Raw genomic sequence first — 21,347 nt, forward strand, 5'->3', positions numbered from 1 at the left:
TGAAATTTAGGAATCGATACTGAAATTGGCACAAAAATGAATAAAGAGGTTTTCTGTACTCTGTGCTGTAAAATATGGTCTTGCTATCTGCATATCAGCTTCATTACTTTTAAAACTTTTAAATCATTTTCTAAAATGTATATCGTTTTTGGGGCTGATATTAAAAAAAAAGAAGAGTAACAGGAACTAAGTAAATTAAAGCAAATTACAGAACAATATGTGTAGTACCACCTGATTTGGTGAAAATAAAAATAAGTAGAAATGTGAGTTCTTATATGAAAATACTTGAAAAGATACACAAAACACTGTTAATGGTGAAAATAGGAGCAAGAAGGAGGTGGAGGAGAACTATTGTTTTTCATTTAACACATTGTATGTCTTTCTTTACTGTTTAGTGATCTATCATCTGTATCTCTCTCTCTCTCTCATCTATCTATCTATCTATCTATCTATCTATCTATCATCTATCTATATTTTTGCCATGAGCATGCATCACTTTTACAATGAAAGCAGCAAAGCAAACAAAACAAAACAGCAAGAAATATTATTCCATTTATGTAGAATGGAATATGTACATTTGCACTTTAGATTTTACCAGGATTTAATCATTTTCTTGATGACTTAGTACTGTCACTATGAATTTCATGTTATGTACTATGATGTAATATGATGTGTTTCAAGAGTAGCTGGGATTTGTTTTATTTATTTATTTTTATTATTATTATTATTTTGCGGTACGTGGGCCTCTCACTGCTGTGGCCTCTCCTGTTGAGGAGCACAGGCTCCGGACGCGCAGGCTCAGCAGCCACGGCTCACAGGCCCAGCCACCCCGCACCATGTGGGATCTTTCCGGACCGGGGCACGAACCTGTGTCCACTGCATCGGCAGGCATACTCTCAATCACTGCACCACCAGGGAAGCCCTGGGATTTGTTTTAATCAGGTGTGGTAAGACATGCAGAAATGGAAATGACTGTCACGAGGGAAGACATTTTTATACTCACAGATTCCTAGAAACAGGATGCATGGCATGTCATGCAGGGCCACATGGGGAAGCACCAGTGTTGGTCAGGAGGCTGAAGGAATGGAAAACTTGGGCAATAACATTTACTGTAGTTTCTGTAGGAAGGAATGAATGAAGCAGAGTAGGTAGTTTTAGGATTGGCTAGTTGAACTGGAATAATTTCAGCAAGCTCTGGGGCATAGTGCTGTCCATGGTTACCTGGTACTTGGCCTTGGGTGATTAGTAGGTGGATAGTGCCCTGAGTGTGAGAGCCTGATAGAGGTGGTTGGGGTTTGGGCTCTGTGTTGATTAGTTTGATATGAATGACATGTTCCCAAGTGAGCTGTCTGCTGCCTCTAGGAATTGGTTTGCCCTGGGAGGTCCTGCAAGGTCCTTGGTGGCAAATCACCAGAAACATAGAAAATAAAAAAGTATGATTAATACATATAATGGAGTCTTCAGAAAGGTAGGTAGGACTTAAGCTGAATTATAATCTTTGAGTTCCCTCTGCTTTTCAGGGTTCAGGGATCATTTCTCCTGCTGTCTGTAGGCTTTCATCTGACCTGTTTCTTCTCTATTTTATGTTTGTTAGATTTATATATCAATTAATAGTAAAAAAGGCTCTAACTGAGAGCCTAAGGTGTTTGCTTTTTTATTAGCCTTCATTATGACATCTCTGGTGGGCTATCAATTTTTGGGAAGAGAGCACCCCTCATCACTGTAAAGATAGATTGTTTCTAAGGACATGGAATCTCATCAGAAGCCAAGTGACTGCTCAGTACAGGGGTTCATGATGACCTTGATATCCCAAGCCACTGCTGCTTCTCTCCATGCCAAGATTGGAAGTCCCTGCCATAGGCCCAGTGCATTGCTCTCAACGCCCAACTCTTTAACACATGAGGCCTATATTTCTGCCCAGGAGAAACTTGCTGCAAGCAAACTGTGCCCCAAATAGGAACTGTTTATGGCATTCAGGACCTTCCTGATTCTCCAGCCAACCTCAGGAGCAACAAAACCACATCCCTCTCCTGGGCTTTCCAGTGTTTTAAAGACTTGATCATATTATTATATGTCCACCACCAGCTTTTCAGGACTCTGGAAAGTCCATGTACTATATTTTTTCTTTGTTCCTTGTCTTAACTGTGTGCTGTATTCTTGAGGTTGTGACTTCTAGATAAATACAGTTGCTATTTCATAGAGCACCCATTTTTGCATGGTTTAGTGCTAAGAATGACATAGTGCTAAGCCAATGGATATAGCAGCATGATTCTAGTGGCTGCATAACTTGGGCAAGTTACTTAATCTCTCTGTGCCTATTTCTTCAACTATAAAATGGGTATAATAATGGGACCTAGCTCTTAATGTAGCTGTAAAGGTTAAATAATTGAGCTTTTGTAAAGATAGTATATTTATAATTCAAAACAAATATGTGATACTCAATATGTGAAAGCTTGCTGTAAAGAAACTAATAAAGTAAGGAGTAAGTTTAGTATAGGCTGTAAAAACTCATGTGGGATGTTGAGAATTTCCTCTACTGGAAGATAAATCCCTTAAGTGGGGGCTGTCCCCTAGAGGTTCCGCTCAGGATTTCACATTGAACTGGGTATGCATTTGAATTGCTGACTCTACTGTGAGCTTAATCTTATGTCCTCATGCAGTCCTAGAGGAAGGCCCAAGCTTTGATAATCTACTCCATGTAGGTACACGAACACAGCTGTCAATTCCATGCTGAGATCAAGTACATAAAGGCCCTGAACATGCAGGAACACTGGGATGGGACACCTGCTCTGTGCCAGCCTTCAAGACCCTGCTCTCCTGGCTCCTGGGTATCTTAAAGCTGCCTACTGAACCCAAGCCTAATCTCCCTCCCGTAAACTTAGCCTGCAGATTTATTACCTTGGAGATATTTTCCCCAGTGGAATAAGTGTATGGCTTTCTAACTGCATAAGGGGAGAGGAGGATTGACAATATAGCCTTTCTATAGCTAATTATAAACCCTTCTAACATGGGATATTCAAGGAGATTCTTAGCAGACTTATTCGTAATCACCAAACCCTGGAAACAACTTAAATACCCATCAATTAGAGAATGGAGAAAAACAAATTGTGGCGTACCCAACCAATGGAATACTACTCAGCAATAAAAAGGGACAAACTGACACACACAACAATAAAGATGGAGGTAAAAAAACATTTTATTGAATAAAAATAGCCAGGCAGGAAAGAGTGTACTGTATGATTCCATTTATATGAAAACTTGTTATAGTGAGAGGAATCAGAACAGAAGTTGCCTCTGTTGGGGGATAGCATAAAGGCAAGGGCAACTGGGGAACTTTCTGGGGTGCAGTAAAAGTGCTATGTCTTGACCTGAGTGATGTTTGGATGAACTAAATGGTGAAATTCATTGAACTGTAGTCTCGAGGTTTGTGCATGCTACTGTATGTAAATCATAGCTCAATGAAGTACTATTATCATATTAAAAACTTTTAGAACAGGGAGAATATGTTATGAGGGAAATAAAAAAGAATGTTTAAAAATGCTTTATCAAATGAGAAGTCTTTAAGAGTAAGAATTCTTATATAATCCATCTGGCTGTATTGTTAACAAGGATTTATTTCAGGGGCTGATTAGCTAAGGACCTTTTGTTCATTTCTCTCTCTTGTTTGGCTGTTGGTCTCCTGATTTCACTGTTTATTGGCACCTTAAGCAGAGCATTGGAGGAGAAATCAAAAGGGAGGAAATTTGCAATTGGAAGGCACTGCAGCATCCAGAAATGGACAGAGTTTTAGATGGGTTTACTAAAAGCAGAGCTGGAATGGGGATTCTTGAGCAAGTGATTTATGGAGGGAGAAGTCTCAGGCAAACCTTGAGGGAAGCAGGATGGGGCCCAGGAAGACGCTGGGCAAAGATGTGGGCTGGGTGGAGTCTGGCCTCAGCCAGAGCACACTGGAGTGTGAATGGCTCCACAGGGTTGTTCTGCCAGAGGCAAGAGGCTTGGGCTTCTGCGTCCCTGGGTCTGTCAGTCACTGGGGGGCTGCCCTGTGTGCATGTGTACTCACATGTACCTACGTGTGGGGCAACCTCTAGGCATTTCCTGTACTTTTCCTGAGACAAGTGCTGCTGTGAGCTGTCAGCAGCCGACACTGGCAGCAGCTGGGAGAAGAGGACACCCAGCTGGTCTAGGGGATCTGGGCAGGGCACAGACAGCTCCTGAGGCCATCACAGGCCTGGTGTAGCTGGTGTTGAGGATAAATTGGTAATGCCATTTCAGGTGCTCACAAGGCAAGGGAGCTAGAGAACCTACATAGGAGGTCCACAGAGTCCCAGAGTGCTGGGAGAAGATGGCATGGGTAGTGGACTTGCTTTGGAGAAAGCGGGGTATGCTGACACCTGTTTGCAATTTGAAAAGCAACCTCTAAAGAGAAAGCCACATTCTGTATTCCAATTACGGGTGTTCACAATACCCTGTACTTTTTCTTCACTGTATTTATCACAATTGCAATTAAATTCTAATTATTTCTGTGCCTATTTAATGTCAACTCCACAGTACTGTAAAAGCCAGGAGGAGGCTCACAATTCCACACAAGCACCTCTGTATTTCTCATGCCTAGCACATAGTAGGTGCTCAATAAATATTCATGAAGGAATGAGTGAGTGTGTTTAGCAAAATGGAAGGAAGGGTTCATAGAGGTGATATCTTAGCTCGGTTGTTTTACTTTCCTGTAATACTTTCTCTGCTGCCCACACAAATCCACTCTTCAGTGACCAGTTCATTACCTACCTCTGCCAGGTATCTTCTCCCCAACTCACCACGCACAATGTCATTTAGCACTTATGAATATGTGAAGCTTGTAAACCTTGCTTTTCCAAGTGGTTTTCTGTATTTATCTGTAATCTAATTCGTTACAAAAAGGGTTTGGTTGGAATTATTTGATGGTCAAGTTCGTGTCTTGCCTTTGGTTTCTAGGATGTTTCTTTTCTTATGCATTTCCTGTTACCTGCAAAGCACTTCCCCCAACAATCGTCACCTATTAAAATCCTTCAAAGACCTGTTCACGGGCCATTCCTTTACTCACTGACCCAATTGGAAATCATCTTTCTCTCCTCTGAATTGTACCACTCTGAGGACACTAACTTTTGCCTCATTGCATGGTAGTTATTCTTGTATATGTCATAGTTCCTCTCCAGTCCTGTTGACTCCTTTACAACAAGACCACATGTTGAACATCTTAGTGCTATATGCACTGCAGATGTGCAATAAATGTCTTTTATACTGTTAACGTAAATGTATAGATATCAGACAATAAATCAAGACTCTATGCTGACTTACAATAATAAGGGTGGAAATTGGACAGGAGGGAAGGTGAATTCTTTAATATTTTTGAAGTGACTCAAATTCAGTATTTAATCCTTGAAGAAGAGACAGAGGAAGAAGAGAGAAGTAAAGGAAGCAGTGGAGGAAGTATATCTGAGAATCATCTTACTGCAGACTGGTTGGGATCAAGAGGTCCCCAGCACAGGACTGAGCATAGCTTCTCCATGATTTTCCTTTTCTTTTCTTGTATTTAGTGGGTGATATATGCCACACTTGGGTGATAGAGACCTTCTCCTGGAACTTCCCCAGTCCCACATTTTAGGGAAATTCTTCCCAGAACTGAGCCATGTGGTCTGTGGTCAGCGAGGCCTAGCCTGTCTTACTGGATTTGGCACAAATATTGATGATCACTCCTTCAGCTTTGAAACACGGCTTTACAGTGCCAGCAATTCATATTAAACAAAGCCCGTTTCCTCTATAATGTGCGAGCACTTTCCTGATCACTCTTTAATCGAAACAGATGTTTTTGAAACAGCCTAGAACAGGATATGGAAAATTTGGCCAATAATCAAATATGGGTTCAAACGGAGACCCTTGATGTCTCCCTTTGAGCTGTGGGCGATGTCTAAAAATAGCACTCTAATATGATACTTTTTCAAGTACTGCTAGATATTGCTGCTGAATTCTGGAAGCAGCCATCTGATGTCATGAAGATGCTCCTCATGTGAAGGGGGGCAGGGTGAGGTGTAGGCTTCTTCCCTGTGGAGGTGAGTCCTGTCAGTGCTGTGCTCTGCCAGGTATACCTTCCCTCTTTTAACCTCCCCATGGGCAAGCTGAGTCACTTCCTTCAGTGTATAGTTCTAGAAATACAGAGAGCAGGTGTCTTATCTCAAGCCTGGTTTATAGAGGGGAAACTTAATTTAATGTTGCAAATACTAATTAAATAGCTGCGCTAACTTGCTAAGGTTCTGGATCCAAAGATATACAAATAAAGCAAAGTGGTGAATCAGAGAATTTATTAGTAGAATTATAGAATTAGATGGGATTTTAGGAATTAGCTATAACAAAATCCTCATTATAATAATGGTTGGTCGGGAAAGAAGGAAAAAGAAAACTAACTTTTATTATGTTATGATTATGTGTCAGGCATGTATATTATGTTATTTACTTCTCCCAAAAACTCTGTGTGGGAGAAGGTAGGAAGGAATATGTGAAAAAAATTTTTTTATTTGGGTACAATGGAGACATTGTACATTTGAGTAATTTAAATTCTCACAAAATTCCTGTAAGATAGATGATATATTTTCCATTTAAGAGGAAGATGAAACTCAGACACATTACATGCCATTACTGGGAAGTGGCTGAACTGGTTAGTCCATAATCAATGTGCTTGCTCTTTCCTGATCCACATATTTCAGATAAGACACAAAGGTGTAGAGGGATGACATGTTTCAAACAAGCTTTCTGATCCATGGCTCAGTTGTCTTTCTCTTAATTCACATTGACTCTGTCCACAACGAGGGACTAGGAGGAAGCAGGCACCCTGGACCCCAGTTCAATTCTTCTTCCCAGATTATGTGCCCTTAGTCAGCAAATGTAATCCCATTTTTTTCCATGGCAACAAATCCCAGAGACCAACAAACATCATTTCTTTTTAAGGTGTTTTCAAAGTTGCTGATGAAGCTATTTGGAATATTCTTGTTTACTTAACCCTTTGTGGATTTATGAAAATTTAATCCATTCTTTTCTAAAGAGCTTGTGTTATCAGAAATCTGTTTCCAGACCCCCACTATGTGTCCCTGGTCTTTCTTCTTCTTGATGTCTACTTTGGGTCCTTCTGGTTGGAGTTGGAATAACTCCCTCATTCTCTTTTCAGAGCTGTTGGAAAAGAGGCAATAGTTATTCTCTGAAAAACACCCATTGGATATTTGGAGGTAGATAATCCTCTTTCAGCTTTTACTATCGTGAACCTTTCCCTTACAGCTAACTTTTTAGAATGGAAAAATCAAATAAGTTGAGACATGCTCTCGTGGATGGTGGAGAGTGTGCAGAGCAGGGAGATGATGTGGGGGTTTCTCCATCTGTGTTTGAGCACAAGGGATCCCAAATGTGCTTGGATGGAACCTACACTTTGGTGGAGATGAAAGCTGAAAGACTTCATGGCATTGTGTGAGTCTCAGATGGTACCCTGTTCGGTCCAAGAAAGAAGCTAATTAGTCAAATGGCAACTGTTAGGGAATGAATACACTTATTTGCCATAACCAAGCATATTAATCTGGATTCTTGCCTCTAATTACAAGACAATATGGTCAGTGGAATTAGCACTGGCTTGAGACTCAGCACACCTGGTAACTAATTGTGTAACCCAGGGAGAGCCTCTTCAGCTCTCTCATCTTTACTTTCTCTGGGGTGGCATAAAGAATTGGAGTAGCAATCCCCATGTGCTTACCCAGATCAGACTATCTATATTTTGGAAAACTTTCTAGGAGGGGCACAGCATTGCAGCTATCTCCCTATATCTTGGATAAGCACAAAAAGCATATGTTACTTCATGTGTTGGTGGGGGAAATGACTGGTATTTTATTGGAAAATTTGCCAGAAGAAGACAACACGGTGTATTGAACCAAGAATTAGGTGGCCTGGGATTGAATTCTGGCTTTGCCATTAACTTCCTGGGTGACTTTGAGCTTAAATTTCCTCATTACTTAAGTGACAATTCAAATTCACTGATCTCTTGAATGCCTACTGTTGGTGCCTCTATGTGCTAGTCATTGAGCTAAGAACAGAAACAACAGGATATGAGTCCTGATTCTGGGAGCTCACAGTTTGTTTGGAAAGGAGTAAATAAGTCATTACAGTGTTTAGGTTAAGAGCTATCATAGAAGTATGTTCATATGCTATCCAAAAGAGGAGATAAAAAGTAGTATGGAGTAGGAAAAAGGACAGGGAAGACTACAGAGGTCACATTTGGTCTTAGTGCTCTCAAGATAAAAGAATTGAGGGGAAGGACATTCCAGGCAGAGGAATGAGCAAAGGTAGGGAAGGACAAGGACATCTGGAGGCAATGGCCCTGGGGCAGTAACACAGGATGAGTGAAGGAAGCAAGGGCAGAGAGTAGCAGGGCTAGAATTGAGGTCACACCATTCTGCAGTGGACATCTATGCCTTGCTAAGGAATGTGAACTCTTTTCTGCATGCATTGAGGATTCACTGATAGATTTTAAGGCTGTGATAGGACATGATTTGTGTATTATGGAGGAGAAAATTGAGGCAAGAGAAAGAAGGCAAGCAAATTAATTAGAAGCTCTTGCAAATATCTAAGGAAGAGGCGGTGAGAACCTGAAACAAAAGCCTTAGCAGAGCAAATGAAGGAGTAAGCTTCAGGCTAGGACTTGTAGGTGGAATCAGAATGGGCTACATAATTTGTGGAGCCTGGTGCAAAATAAAATCAAGGAGCTCTTTCTTAAAACAATAATTTCAAGGTGGTGACAACAGAGCAGCAAACAAGGTGTGGGCCCTTCTAAACATGGGGCCTTGTGTGGCTTCATTGGTCTCATGCCCCTGAAGTTGACCCTGAGCAGAGGAGTCCTTACTTTATTTCCTTCTAGGTGTGCTGTGATCATAGCTGGGAAGACTGTTTACAATTGATAAGATTATACATTTTGGGGAGAGGGTCCATTTTGCAGGTCATTTCTTTCTGTGTCCTCTGCCATTTGTTTAGATTTTTATCTTATGTAACCTTCTTTTGAGTTGTCATACTAGGAGATAAGCCAGGCTGACTAGGATCTTCCACAAGTTTCCTGGAGGAAAGGTGTTCCTAAGTCACACAGCAGAGCTGGATTTTCTTATCTAGACAGCTGAGAAAGGAGAGAACAAGGTAATGGAATAATTTTAAAATAGGGCCTTAGGATAGGGTGATATAAAACTGGGGTTATTTAATCTGGAGGAGATAGTAGAGGAAGACTTTATTATGGTATTTGTATTAGTCAGTGATGCCATAGCAATGCTGTGTGACAAATCAAACCATCCCTAAACTCAGTGATATACAACAGCTGTTTATTCTTGTGCTCAGGGGTCTGCAGGGAAGCTGTGGTTTGGTTGGTCTGAAGTGGGCTCAGGTGGGTTACTCTAACACAGTCTTATTTTATTTTATTTTATTTTTGGCTGCATTGGGTCTTCATTGCTGCATGGGGGCTTTTCTCTAGTTGTGGTGAGTGGGGGCTACTCTTTGTTGCAGTGTGCAGGCTTCTCATTGCAGTGGCTTCTCTTGTTGCAGAGCATGGGCTCTAAGCATGCGGGCTTCAGTAGTTGTGGCTTACGGGCTCCAGAGTGCATGCTCAGTAGTTGTGGTTCACAGGCTTAGTTGCTGTGTGGCACGTGGGATCTTCCTGGACCAGGGTTCAAACCTGTGTCCCCTGCATTGACAGGCAGATTCTTAACCACTGCACCACCAGGGAAGTCCCCTCTACCATGGTCTTAGATCCATGCTGGGAGTTGGGTTCAGGTCTGCTCTATATGTATTTTTTTCTGAGGGCTCAGGATAAAGCAGTGGTATCTACCCAGGGCATGCTCTTCCCACAGCTGTCCCAGTAGTGTAGGAGGCCAAGACAAACTGGGAGCTAACCTAAGGCCTGTATTTGTGTCACATCTGTTAACATCCCATTGGACAAGGCAAGTTATATGGCAAACAAATGTCATTGGGGCAGAGGAGTAAACTTCACCCACAGAAGAAGGAGAAAGGGAGTGAATATTTGCTGAATAAGCCAGACTCTCACAGGATTCAAGAATTAGCATTTTTTTTACACAGGCTATTAAGGCTTGTTGCTGGATAGTTACACTGAGGATAATACTGAAAGGAAGGGGGCATGAAGGGCCTTGGTTAGTTATACAATCCTTCTGACAGGAAGGATTGCTGTTTGGTAGAGGGCAGGTGTTTCTGAAGATTTTAAAGGTAGGTTCATTCTTCATCTGAGGAGACTGTTGGGTGAAAGCCTATTGGGAGGAAGGGCAAGGTTGGAGGTGAGTTACATGATCTTTCCAGGTTCCTTCAAGGTGCAGGACTACATAGATTAATAGTGGCCTCAAGTAGCAACATCTCAGGATGTATGCTTCCTTTGGTTCTCAGATGGAGGAGACACCTTCTCATGGCTTCTCAACAGACTTGAGGTTTACTGTCTTTTTTCTCATGAATCAAAAGAGAAGACTCTATTTTTAATTTGATAGGTGTCATTTTCCCAATCAAATAATCCAATGTTATTTTTAGGTGAAGTTTTTGTTTGTTTGTTTTTGTTTTGATTGATAGTTTCTAGTTTTTGGAAGAATTTGCTTAATGGTTTAGACGGATTTTTGCAGGGTGTATTTAACATTTGCCTTTGGGATTTAATACCCACAAACTTTTCAGAATCAAGAAAAGTTGATTTCTTCAAATCAAGAAACAGTTTAGGTCTTTGCAAATATGCTTCTGGGGTGTAATTGACATTGCAAAAGGCTGATGTTGAAATAATGTGGGCTAAAAGTGGTATGCTGACTGGTATATGTAGGAAGGATGATGGAGTTAGAAAATCTCTACTTTGAAACATTTGTAATAACATTTGCATCATTATTAATAATTAATTCAGGAAAAAAATCATCCATACATCCTAGTGGTTGAAATTTGATGAGGAATAGGATATGTTCATAGTCTCAAAGTATCTCTCCACAAATATTTATTGCTTATGAAGGGAAAGAGTTGGCAAGTACCATTTCATACCAAGTGATCAAAGTTAGCATCACCAATATCATGTCTGTCTTGATGTGATAAACTGAGAACAGAACATCTGTCCTGTGGTAGGAGAAGGCAAAAGAGCAATAACCCCAAATGGAGAATGTTCTATAAAAGAGCTTGCCTGGACTCTTTAAAAATTTCCAGGTCATGTAAGGTAAAGAAAAGCTGAAGAACTATTCCAGAATAAAGGAGACTGAAGTGAAAGCTAGGAATCTGGTTTGGATCCTGGACTGGGATAAAAAAGATAGCTGTAAAGATATTATTAGCATGATTGGCAAACTCTGAATGTTGACTGTGGATTAAATAGTAGAATTACACCAATGCCAAATTGCCTAGATTTTGATAATTGTACTGTGGTTAATGTAAGAAAATATTCTTTTAAGAAATACACACTGGGGACTTCCTTGGTGGTCCAGCAGTTAAGACTCCCTGCTCCCAATGCAGGGGGCCAGGGTTTGATCCCCGGTCAGGGAGCTAGATCCTGCATGCTGCAACTAAGTTTCCCACATGCCACAACTGAAGATCCTGCAAGCTGCAACTAAGCCCAGCACAGCCAAATAAATAAATAAATATTTTTTAAAAAAGAATACACACTGATGTATTTAGGAGTAAAGGAGCATGATGCCTGCAATGTATTCTCAAATGGGTTGGAAAAAAATTATATATATGGAGAGAGTGACAAAACTAATGGAACAAAATTTTTACAGGTTGCCCCATTGTGGAGCTGGGTAAAGGATACATGGGTATATTGGTATTCTGGCAACTTCTCCGGATGGTTAAAATTATATCAAATTAAAAATTGTCCCCCAAACACCATAAACACACACACACACAAAAACCCACTCTAAAATGTAAAGGTGCAAAATAGAAATGTTATTGATAGTATAATTACACAATATTGCATTACCACGAAACCAAAGCTGTACATACAGCTAAACAGGTTTTAAACAGCTAAACCTGATTGATGAAAGCAGGGAAAAATCCCCTCTAGATTTAGCAATAAAAAGCTTGAGCGCCTGGACATGACCAACTTAGTAGTTCTCAGTGCTCTTCCCAGTTTCATGTCCTAGTTCAGTTACACCTCATTGTTGAAAATGGAAAATGGGAAATGCGTATTTCTTTTTAGCTGTGGTGAAGAGAATCTGGCTTTTACCTGAAAAGCATCTGAGACTCACAGGAAGAATAAAAGGATAGAGAAGGAAAACATGTTTCCTACTTGGCATTTCTTAGTCTCACATTGAGAGAAGAATAGCATAATCTATTGTGGTTGAGGTTGTAGAAATTAGACAAGAAACTTTGCTGTATTGTAGGGGCGTCGATTTGGAGGGTTTGGTAGCAGTGGAAAAAGTCAAAACAAAAGAATTAATTCCATCGGAAATTGTTTCTTGGACCAGATCCTGTGGAGTGAGCCACGAGGAACGACAAGGCAGCAGAGAATTGGACCATTTCACCAGGAACATTCAGCTAAAGACTTGGATTCTCTCACTTCTCTCTTGCTTGGGATCCCATGTCACCTCTTCTTCAAATCCAGGCAAAACAAGATACGATGATACCACCAGGCCTCATGTTTGTGATTATTTTGCTTGTGTCTTAAAGTCAGTTCTTTCCCCAAAGTTGTGTATTCTCCAAGGACTTCCCTGATCCATCTCGCTCTCGGCAGATGTTGGCAATGACTTTGATAGATGTTTCAAAATACTCAACAATTTACTCCTTGCCTGCTTTTATTTCCCATTCTTTGATGTGTAATGTGTAATGTATGGGCTGTATATGTTTGTTTTGCCAGTGGTGGAAACATATTAGCTAACTGTTACTAAAAGCAGTTAAATATATGAGCTTATTTGGAAGAAAAAGCTGTTTCCCTAGATCTTAGCTTTTTTTTAGTGCTGAAACCAGGTTGTCATCTTTGAGGAAGCAGTAGGTGGAGCTACAGGCTTTTTGTCACGAAAGAATTCTTTCAGTAGCTGCCCTTTGCTGGAATAACCTGAACAAGCACATATTTCCAAAAATAACAGAGACATTTCCAAGTATTCCAGAAATATATGCAAGACTGTTTAGTCATTCATAATCACTGCTTTGCAAGTACTAGAGAGATTCTGTAGAAAATATTTCAGAAGCAGAAAGATTCACAGAATTCTTTGTATTCTTAGACAAGAGATTCTTTAAAAAAAAAAAAAAATGAATTCAAGAGGGAGGGAGAGGCCCATATTCTACGCAATCGTGTACAATTTTTTTTTCCAGGTGGTGAAAGGGCCCAGAGGGGTAACCAGGGGCGGAAAAAAGTCTTTTCCATTTGCGTCAGAACTCTGAGGAGCTCTTCACTCCCCACTCGATGAACTTTTTTGAGGCTCTAAGCTGTGGTTTCGATTTTCTTTGAATTACAGAGGGTGGCCTGGGTTAAGTGATTCTGAGGAGGCCAGAGGGCACTTGTAACTGGTCACCTCAAGGACCATTCCTCTCATTGGGTACCCTGATGTTCCTGACCATTTCCCTGGGATAGAATAAAAAAACAGCTTTCCATCACTGTGGAAAAGGTCGATTCTTTTCACGTAAAAATCACAAGTTCTGAGAAATGCCCTAATGGTTTCATGTGTGTATATATATATATATATATATATATATATATATATATATATGAATGACATAATAAGATATATATATATATATATGCATTTTATTATATGTACTGTTGGTTCTCTCTCTCTCTCTGTAAAAAAAATATATATATATATAGAGAGAGAGAGAGAGAGAGAGAGACACACACACACACACACACATACATACATATATATGTATATATACATATAATTTTGGGGAATATCTCTCTGAGAAGGTGATAAAAGAAAAGGATCCTAACTCCAGAATAAACACACATAAATAAAATTTCACATATAATTTATATAAATACATTTAAGTATATATATTTACATATATGGAGATGAGAGAGAGAGAGAGATTTATATTAAGGGATTGGCTCATGTGACTGTGGGGTTTGGCAAGTCCAGGATTCACAGGGCAGGCTAGCTGGCTGGAAACTCTGGCATGATTTTTACATTACAGTCTTGGGGCAGAATATCATCTTCTCTGGGAAACCTCAGTCTTTACTCTTAAGGTCTTCAATTTATTGGATGAGACCCACCCACATGATGAAGGGTCATCTGCTTTACTCAAAGTTTACTGGTTGTAAATGTTAGTCACATGTACAAACACCTTCACAGCAACATCTAGACTAGTGTTTGACAAAAGAATTGGGCACCATAGCCTGGCCATATTGATAGATGAAAATAACTAGTACAGGTCCCATTGCTATGATCTGATCTCAGGAGCGCCACAAAGAAATGATGAAAAATACTTTCAAGCACACCATGGGCCTGGGTGTTGTGTGAAGAGAAGGCCACTGGGTGCTTGTGATGGCAGCGCTAGGCTGCTAGCTCCATCCTCTCCCTGGAGACAGTAAATTATGACACAAAATAGTGATGAGACAGAAAGGGAGACATTGCTAGGATTTGATGGATAAAATGTTGCAAACACCAGGCTTTTCTGCCTTCAGCTCTTCCAGATGCTGTGGTGATGGTGACTTGTAGATGGGGGGAGAGTAGCCCTGATACCTTGTGACAGTGGGACAGACTTAGCAACTGTGGAAGCCAGCTGCTTCTTTATGTTGTATTCTTCACAACAAATACAAACCTCTGATTTATAGATGAGGAAAAAGGCTCAGAAAGGTTCATTGATTCATCCAATGCTAAGCAGCTGCTGTATGCTGGGCAGTGCTCTGGGTGCTGGGAATAAACACCAGTGTGATTAAAACAGACACATTTCTCTCATGCATCGAACATTCTAATGGGTATGACAGAAAATAAAACAAGTAAGTAGATGAATAAAAAGTGCAAATTGTGGTAAATGATGGGAAGGAAACTAACAAGTGGACTGAGATAGCATTTACTGGGGAAATGGTGGGAAACCTACTTTAGGTATTTCATAAGGAAGTCTTCTATGAGGTGGTGACATGTAATCTGAGACTTAAATAAACCTAATGGATGGGCTAAACCCTCCACTGATAAGAGCTAGAGCTGGGATGCATACACAGGTGTTTTGGGCTCCAATCTACTAATCTTTAGCTTAGCTTAGAAGTTGTTATCAGCCAAAAAAGACCTTGCATTCCTTCTCAAAACTGAGGGAGAATTGTGAATGTGTACTCAATAGCAGGTATGCACATGCAAATGAATATATATTTCTGAGTCCCCAGAAGGAAAGGGTAGGTCATCTTAGTCAATCCCAGCTAGATTGTTTCCACCACTCCTGTTCTGCACATCTTCCTCTCTGTAGCCTGTATTTTTCATGCTGTAACTGATGTATTCTTTCTTTTGCTTTGCTCCTGGTTCAGGTGGACAGACATTCTGGTTGTTGCCTTTTATATAAGAGATACTTGTCATGCTCTCACTCGGATTAATATATCATGTTTTTTTAATGAACCTATCCTTCTGGATTTTATTCTCTGATTATTTAATTACCTTCTAGGCTCTACATAGGTTGTGTGAATTGTCCTTGGGACAACCCCAGAACATTCACATGGAGACATTATAGATTGATATCACAATGATACAGTGACATTGACATGATCATGATCACAATGAAAAACAATATATTGGCAGGTGGTAGTAAAGAATCTAGAATGGTCTAGGGGATGCCTTCCCTACTTTGCACAAAGCAGCCTTACTAGGTAGATGTGGCTGCATGTCTGTCTGTCTTACTTATCAATCTTCTTTCTTTCCAATCCAAAGACACTTAAGAAGATAGAAAGTGAGTTTATGAATCTTTTTCTCCCCTTAGCACTGTGAAGGTATAGAGAGCATATATTACAGAAAGGCATTGTCCATTTTCCTTCTTTTACTGCTAATGACACTGTTTTTTCATTTGGTGTCCAGAACCTCCTGAAATTATATGTGAAATATTGTATATGGTGGTTTAGTAGTTATTTGTGTTACCCATTCTAGACAATAAACTTACTATTATTAATAATAATATGAACAAATGACATTTGGAAAGTACTCTCACCAGAGGGAGAGATCGGCACATTAAACCAAAAGAGAGATGTCAGGTCAGAGAGTCAGTGATGGGGAGAGAAGGCATTGGACAGGTGGTGCTGTAGGTGCTTCTTAAAAATTCAAACTTTATGTAAAGTTGAGTGAGCCAGGGACTTTCCAGGTCTCTAAAAGCCCAAGTAGAAAATTTTACCTAGGATAAAATTTTAATCTGAGGGTGAGATTATAAGAAATTTTGAATCCTGGAAATGTGGTTTAGTCAAATCACAGCTGTACCACTTATTAGCTTTTTAACTTTGGTCAAGTTATTAACCTCCTCAAGCCTCAGTTCCTGCATCTATAAAATGGTGATAATAATAGTTCTTATCTCATAAGGTTGTTGTGAGGATTAAATGACATAATTCACATAAAGCATTTGATACATTACCTGGCACTTAATAAATAGTAGCTATTCGTGTTACATGTTTCTGTAATGGTTGAAGATTTTGAAATAAGTATGTATTATTTTTATAATCCTAAAAATGAAGATTAGAAAATCAAAAGTTAAGTCTAGATTGGTTTAAATTTGTTTTTCATATTTTTTATTCTAGAAGAGAGTGTTCTACATCTTGAAGCATTCTTCATATTGCAGAGGAAATAATTCTGAACAATTATTTGAAATAGTAAAGGTAGTAAGCCTAAAAAAAGAGTTAAGTTGTTTTCTACAAATTGAATAGATTAGTTTTGTGGTTTGTAAGTTATACCAAGATCAAGCTTTTTTGTGAAAACTTCAAAATGTGAAGTTCAAATTATATTTAGGGAACTGTGAACTATCTCATTTGTTTAGAGCAACATGCTCATTGAAAGAGGACTTGCAGATAAAGCTGGAAAGAGAAGTTGATCTGGAAGGGCTTTGCTTGCTTAAGTGGAGAGGTGTGAATTCTTGTCGAGCCACTGGAAAGCCAGCAAAGGCTTTAGAGGAGGGTGATTCAACCAGAGTGTGGGGATGTCTGCTTTCACTGCATGTATAAGTTGAATTGGATGAGGTGATGTCAAAGCCAGCAGGGACAGTTGCAACTGATTAGGCAAGAGGAAAGCAGAGTTTGAGTGAGGAGCCTCTGAAAAGTTATAGCTGACACTTGGGGAAAACTTTGGATGGGGGTCAAAGGAGAGGAAAGCATGGAATTTGCTGTCATTAACAGAGAGTGAATTCTAGCCAGGCTGAGAGTGGCTTTGGGGACACTGTGTTCATTAGGACATGCTTGATAGAACACCCATGTAGAGGCTCTAGACCACTGGAAAGAGCTCAGAAGGGACATCAAGGCTGGTGATAGAGTTTGATGTCTTCAGAGAGGTTCTGTTTGAAGTCATAGGATGGAATGGATTTCCTAAAACCTTGGGAAATGCTACATTCAGAGAGGAAGGAGGTGGACAAGGAATCAGTGGCGACTGAAGAGGACCAGTGGGAGAAATAAGGAAGAAAGGTGGGGAAGAGTCACAGAGGGCAGGCCGGAGGGCATTTCTCCAATGAATGGGTAACCTGACAATGACCAGCTCATTAGTCATAGCCAAGAGAACAATTTCAATAGAGAGGTTAGGGAATAAGGCAGCTGAAATAAGTAGAGAGAGTGAATGTGATGAAAGGCAGCCAGGAAACAAGACAACTAATGGTGCAGGGAGTAAGAGAATTAAGCTTCAGGTAATGCTGGATCAAAGAAATGCTGGGATTAGGGAAAGGAAACAAAATACCAGGAAGAGAGGATAATTAGTAGAGCAATATTCCAGATTCTAAGGTGCCCATAACTGCTAAATAATATTGCCTTTCTCAAATGTTTGAGACCTATCTCCTATTTATCTTGTTATATATTTCTGTCACTGCTTATCTTAAATTTACTGTCTTTTCACTCTGACCTATTATCATGTTCTCCATGAAACCTCCTACAGATATTTTCCATGTATATTTAATACCTCTTTTTTTCTGAACATCTATTGCATGAGTTGGTTTTCATTTACTTTCATTACTTTCTCAAGTGTTTCAGTTGTGTTTTTTTAACCTAATTTCTACCTCCTTAAATATTAAAAACGTTTCTCATAACTTTAAATCATCCACACTCCTGGGCACATATCCATCATGCCTATATTGACTGACAAATTATTTAGAATGTTTACATCTTGACTGCTTCAAAATTTGGAGGGATGGTCTGACACTCCAGTTTGACCTTATTCTTGTTTCTAGGACTGACAATAGATTGGCCTTTCAATTATTTTTCCAATAAGCATGTCATTTCAAATGATATACAGCATTTAACATTACCTTTCACATGCAGTTGGTGATCACTAAATGTCTATTGATTGGTTGAAATGGTCATTTTTGTTTAGACGAATGAGCTTGATTTTATAATATGCATCTTGCAGTAGCTGACACATTCCTGGATTTAATCACTTAAAATAATTTCAGCTAGTAAAATCTTGAATTTATTCCTAAGCCTTTGCAGCAAGTTAGCAATTTGAATTTTCTTCTTGTTTTTTTAAAGTAGGCATACGCAGCAGGCGTTACTAGGGCTTGCTACCATCTGGTCCTCCTTTCCTCCCTGGGCATACAGTAGACTATGTTCCCAGTCCCTTTGCAATTAGGCAGGACCATGTAACTTGCTCTGGCCAATAAAATATAAGCATAAGTGAAGTATATTTCTTTCAGACTCTCTAAATTCTCCTGTTTCTCTTTTCCTCTTTCTGATCATGGATACACCTTCATGTTATGATGACTTTGCCTCATAAATCAAAGCAGAATGGTTGGCTGAGGCATCATATGGAAGATGATTGTCCTGGAAGGTCACCTGGACTTGAGTTTTATTTTGTTTGAGTGATAAAGTTTTTGGTGTGAAAAGCCACTGGGAATTTTTTTTTGGTTTTGTTATTGCAGCAAAACCTACCTTATCTTGACTATTACTATTAAAAGCTAATGATGTGCAAAATAGATTTGTAGGCAATGGGGAACTGTCCAGGAATTAGGAAGTTGTTAAACAGCAAGCAATGGTTGTGTAAATACAATCCCCTATCTCAAGGAGCTTTAACTCTCCCAGGAGAAATAAAGTAAATACTGTAACTAAATGCAAATACAGAAGAATGAGGTAAAACACACACAACTAACTCTAACAACCTAAAGGTCTACCTGCCTGTTGAGGATATGTGCTTATAAGTGTTTATTTAACACAACGGTGAAGAGCTTAAGGTAAGGGGTGGGTATGTTTTTGGAGACACTTGAGTCAGGTTTTCTGGAAGGATTTCCTGAAAAAATCTGCTCTAAATTGAGGGGAAGGGATGGAACCTGAAGAAAATAATTTCATGAAATAGTTTTAAGGCAGTAGAAGACAAAATATGTACTATCTTTCTATATAAAGAAATTAAGGCAAAAATCACGCCATTAGGATATAAAAAAGAATGATTGAAGATAATTGGACTGAAGGAGGAAATAAAGGTAGAAAAATTGTCTAGCAGGGATAAGAGGGATGAGCAAGTTGCCTGGTGGCCAAGGCAAAGAGAGAAATACCATCAGTCATCAAGAATGACAGTGTCCATAATATAAGAAACAAGCCAGTTGTTTGGAAAAGCAGAGCCATTCCTGGCCACTAGGTCTGATGGAAATTCCTACATGGGTCTGCAAAATTAGGGGAGTGTGATTTAGGGACTGTAAAGAGGAAGAAAAAAATCTCAGCAGTACAAGCAGCTAGAAGAAGCTGAGAGCTACCATCCAAACAAAAATAAACCATAAAAGCTGAGAAATCATGCATATGCATTATTCTTTAACCTGAAAATCACCATGTGAGGGAATCCATGGTTTAATATTTCAAGTATATCATGAGAAGTACAAGAAAATTTGGGGGAGGTAGTTTCTAGATACTGCATTGGCTATACAAAGCCATGTGGTGTTTTCTTTGGGAAAAAAATGTTTGAGTTTTATTACTGTTTCACTGTGGGTTTTTATGAACATATTGAGTAACTTTTGGTAACTTTGAAAGAGTTCCATTGCAATACCTGATATGTTTGCTTTAAAAACTCCTCTCCAACCTTAAGAAAGATATGCCAGTAGTAATTAAAGTATTTTTCATTAAGAACTAATAGACAGCTGTGGTAGATACTCTCAAAGGCTTGACAGTTCACAGAGATGGTGAGATAATTTTATAGTTGGACCAAATGACCAGAGAGCTCTTTTATAGCTACTTAAATAAGTCAATATTGATTTTATGATGTTTTTTCTATTATTTTATAAGGAAAAGTAATGAGAATATGAGGTGTTGGAGTCTGTTGCCCACTTTTACGAACTGGCCTGCTTTCTTATTTTATTAACCATTTCCTGCTTTCCAAGGCAACTGGATAGACTGTTCATGGGCTGAGCACTAGGTCAGGAAACAAGTTTTCTTTTTCTTTTCTTTTTTTCGAAAAAAAAAAAGAGAGAGACAAAAATATCTAACAGACTTGAGACCCTAGCATCTATTTCTACATAATTTTCTCTTGAATTTGGATTATTTTATTTATCTGTTAACAGAGCCAGATCTAAATGCTAATTGGGGGTCTCTCAGGCAAGTCTCAAACCATTTCTATAAAACGTTTTTTCCCTGTATTTTACCCAGAACATTCTCAGTTATTGCTCTCAGAATGTTGCCTAAACACATGACCCACAAAAAACTGACTGTGGCCCGGTTAATGCTGCTGTGTAATTCTCCTTTTATGCATATCCTTGGGGGAAACTATGACCTGATTTAGCCATTGGCTTAACTACCTTTACTTCCATAATTTTCCTAAGTCTCCTTTAAAAAATTTTTCTGTTTTAGTTATACATCTCTTGAAATCAGGTTCCAATCCCCTGAAAACATGAGGCAATTGGCACCATTATGTGCTTAGATTCCTGTGGCCCAGGTATCAATTTCCTCCAGATTTCAAGATCTCAGGCCACGGTATCAGTTAATCTAATTTGTACTATATCCTTTAACAGGGTTTCCCACAGATGGTCTTGGCCTGACAGATGTTTGGGTGAGTCAAGGGCAGGACTCTGAAATGGAGGGTAAGGGTCCTGGTCTTCTGAAATTCACTTAATTCTTAGGAATTGAGCTTCAGTGAAGGTAGATGGACTCAGACTGCTTTGCTGTCTAACATTGGGTCTTCCTAAAACATTTTTTCTTTTTCATTTAGAACTTGAAAATTCTTAAAAAAAATCATCTCCATTGGGAAATTTTAGCTAAAAAAATTTTA

At 39.4% G+C, this 21,347-nt stretch overlaps 1 protein-coding gene across 3 annotated transcripts in view; it reads left to right on the plus strand.

Annotated features, from left to right (window-relative positions):
* LOC307198595 (uncharacterized protein) overlaps window positions 1–21,347 on the plus strand; it is a 298,263-nt gene that overhangs the window by 113,601 nt on the left and 163,315 nt on the right. The window contains exon 4 of one of the 3 annotated variants that reach the window (XR_013831649.1): window positions 12,474–12,858. The exons of the other annotated variants lie outside the window; for them this stretch is intronic. The gene's annotated coding sequence lies outside the window, so the exon portion shown is untranslated. Of the gene's footprint in view, window positions 1–12,473; window positions 12,859–21,347 lie in introns of those variants that run through there. 3 annotated transcript variants of the gene reach the window in all.

Source organism: Stenella coeruleoalba (genome assembly GCF_951394435.1).
Source record: "Stenella coeruleoalba genome assembly, chromosome: 15".
Classification (NCBI taxonomy): domain Eukaryota; kingdom Metazoa; phylum Chordata; class Mammalia; order Artiodactyla; family Delphinidae; genus Stenella; species Stenella coeruleoalba.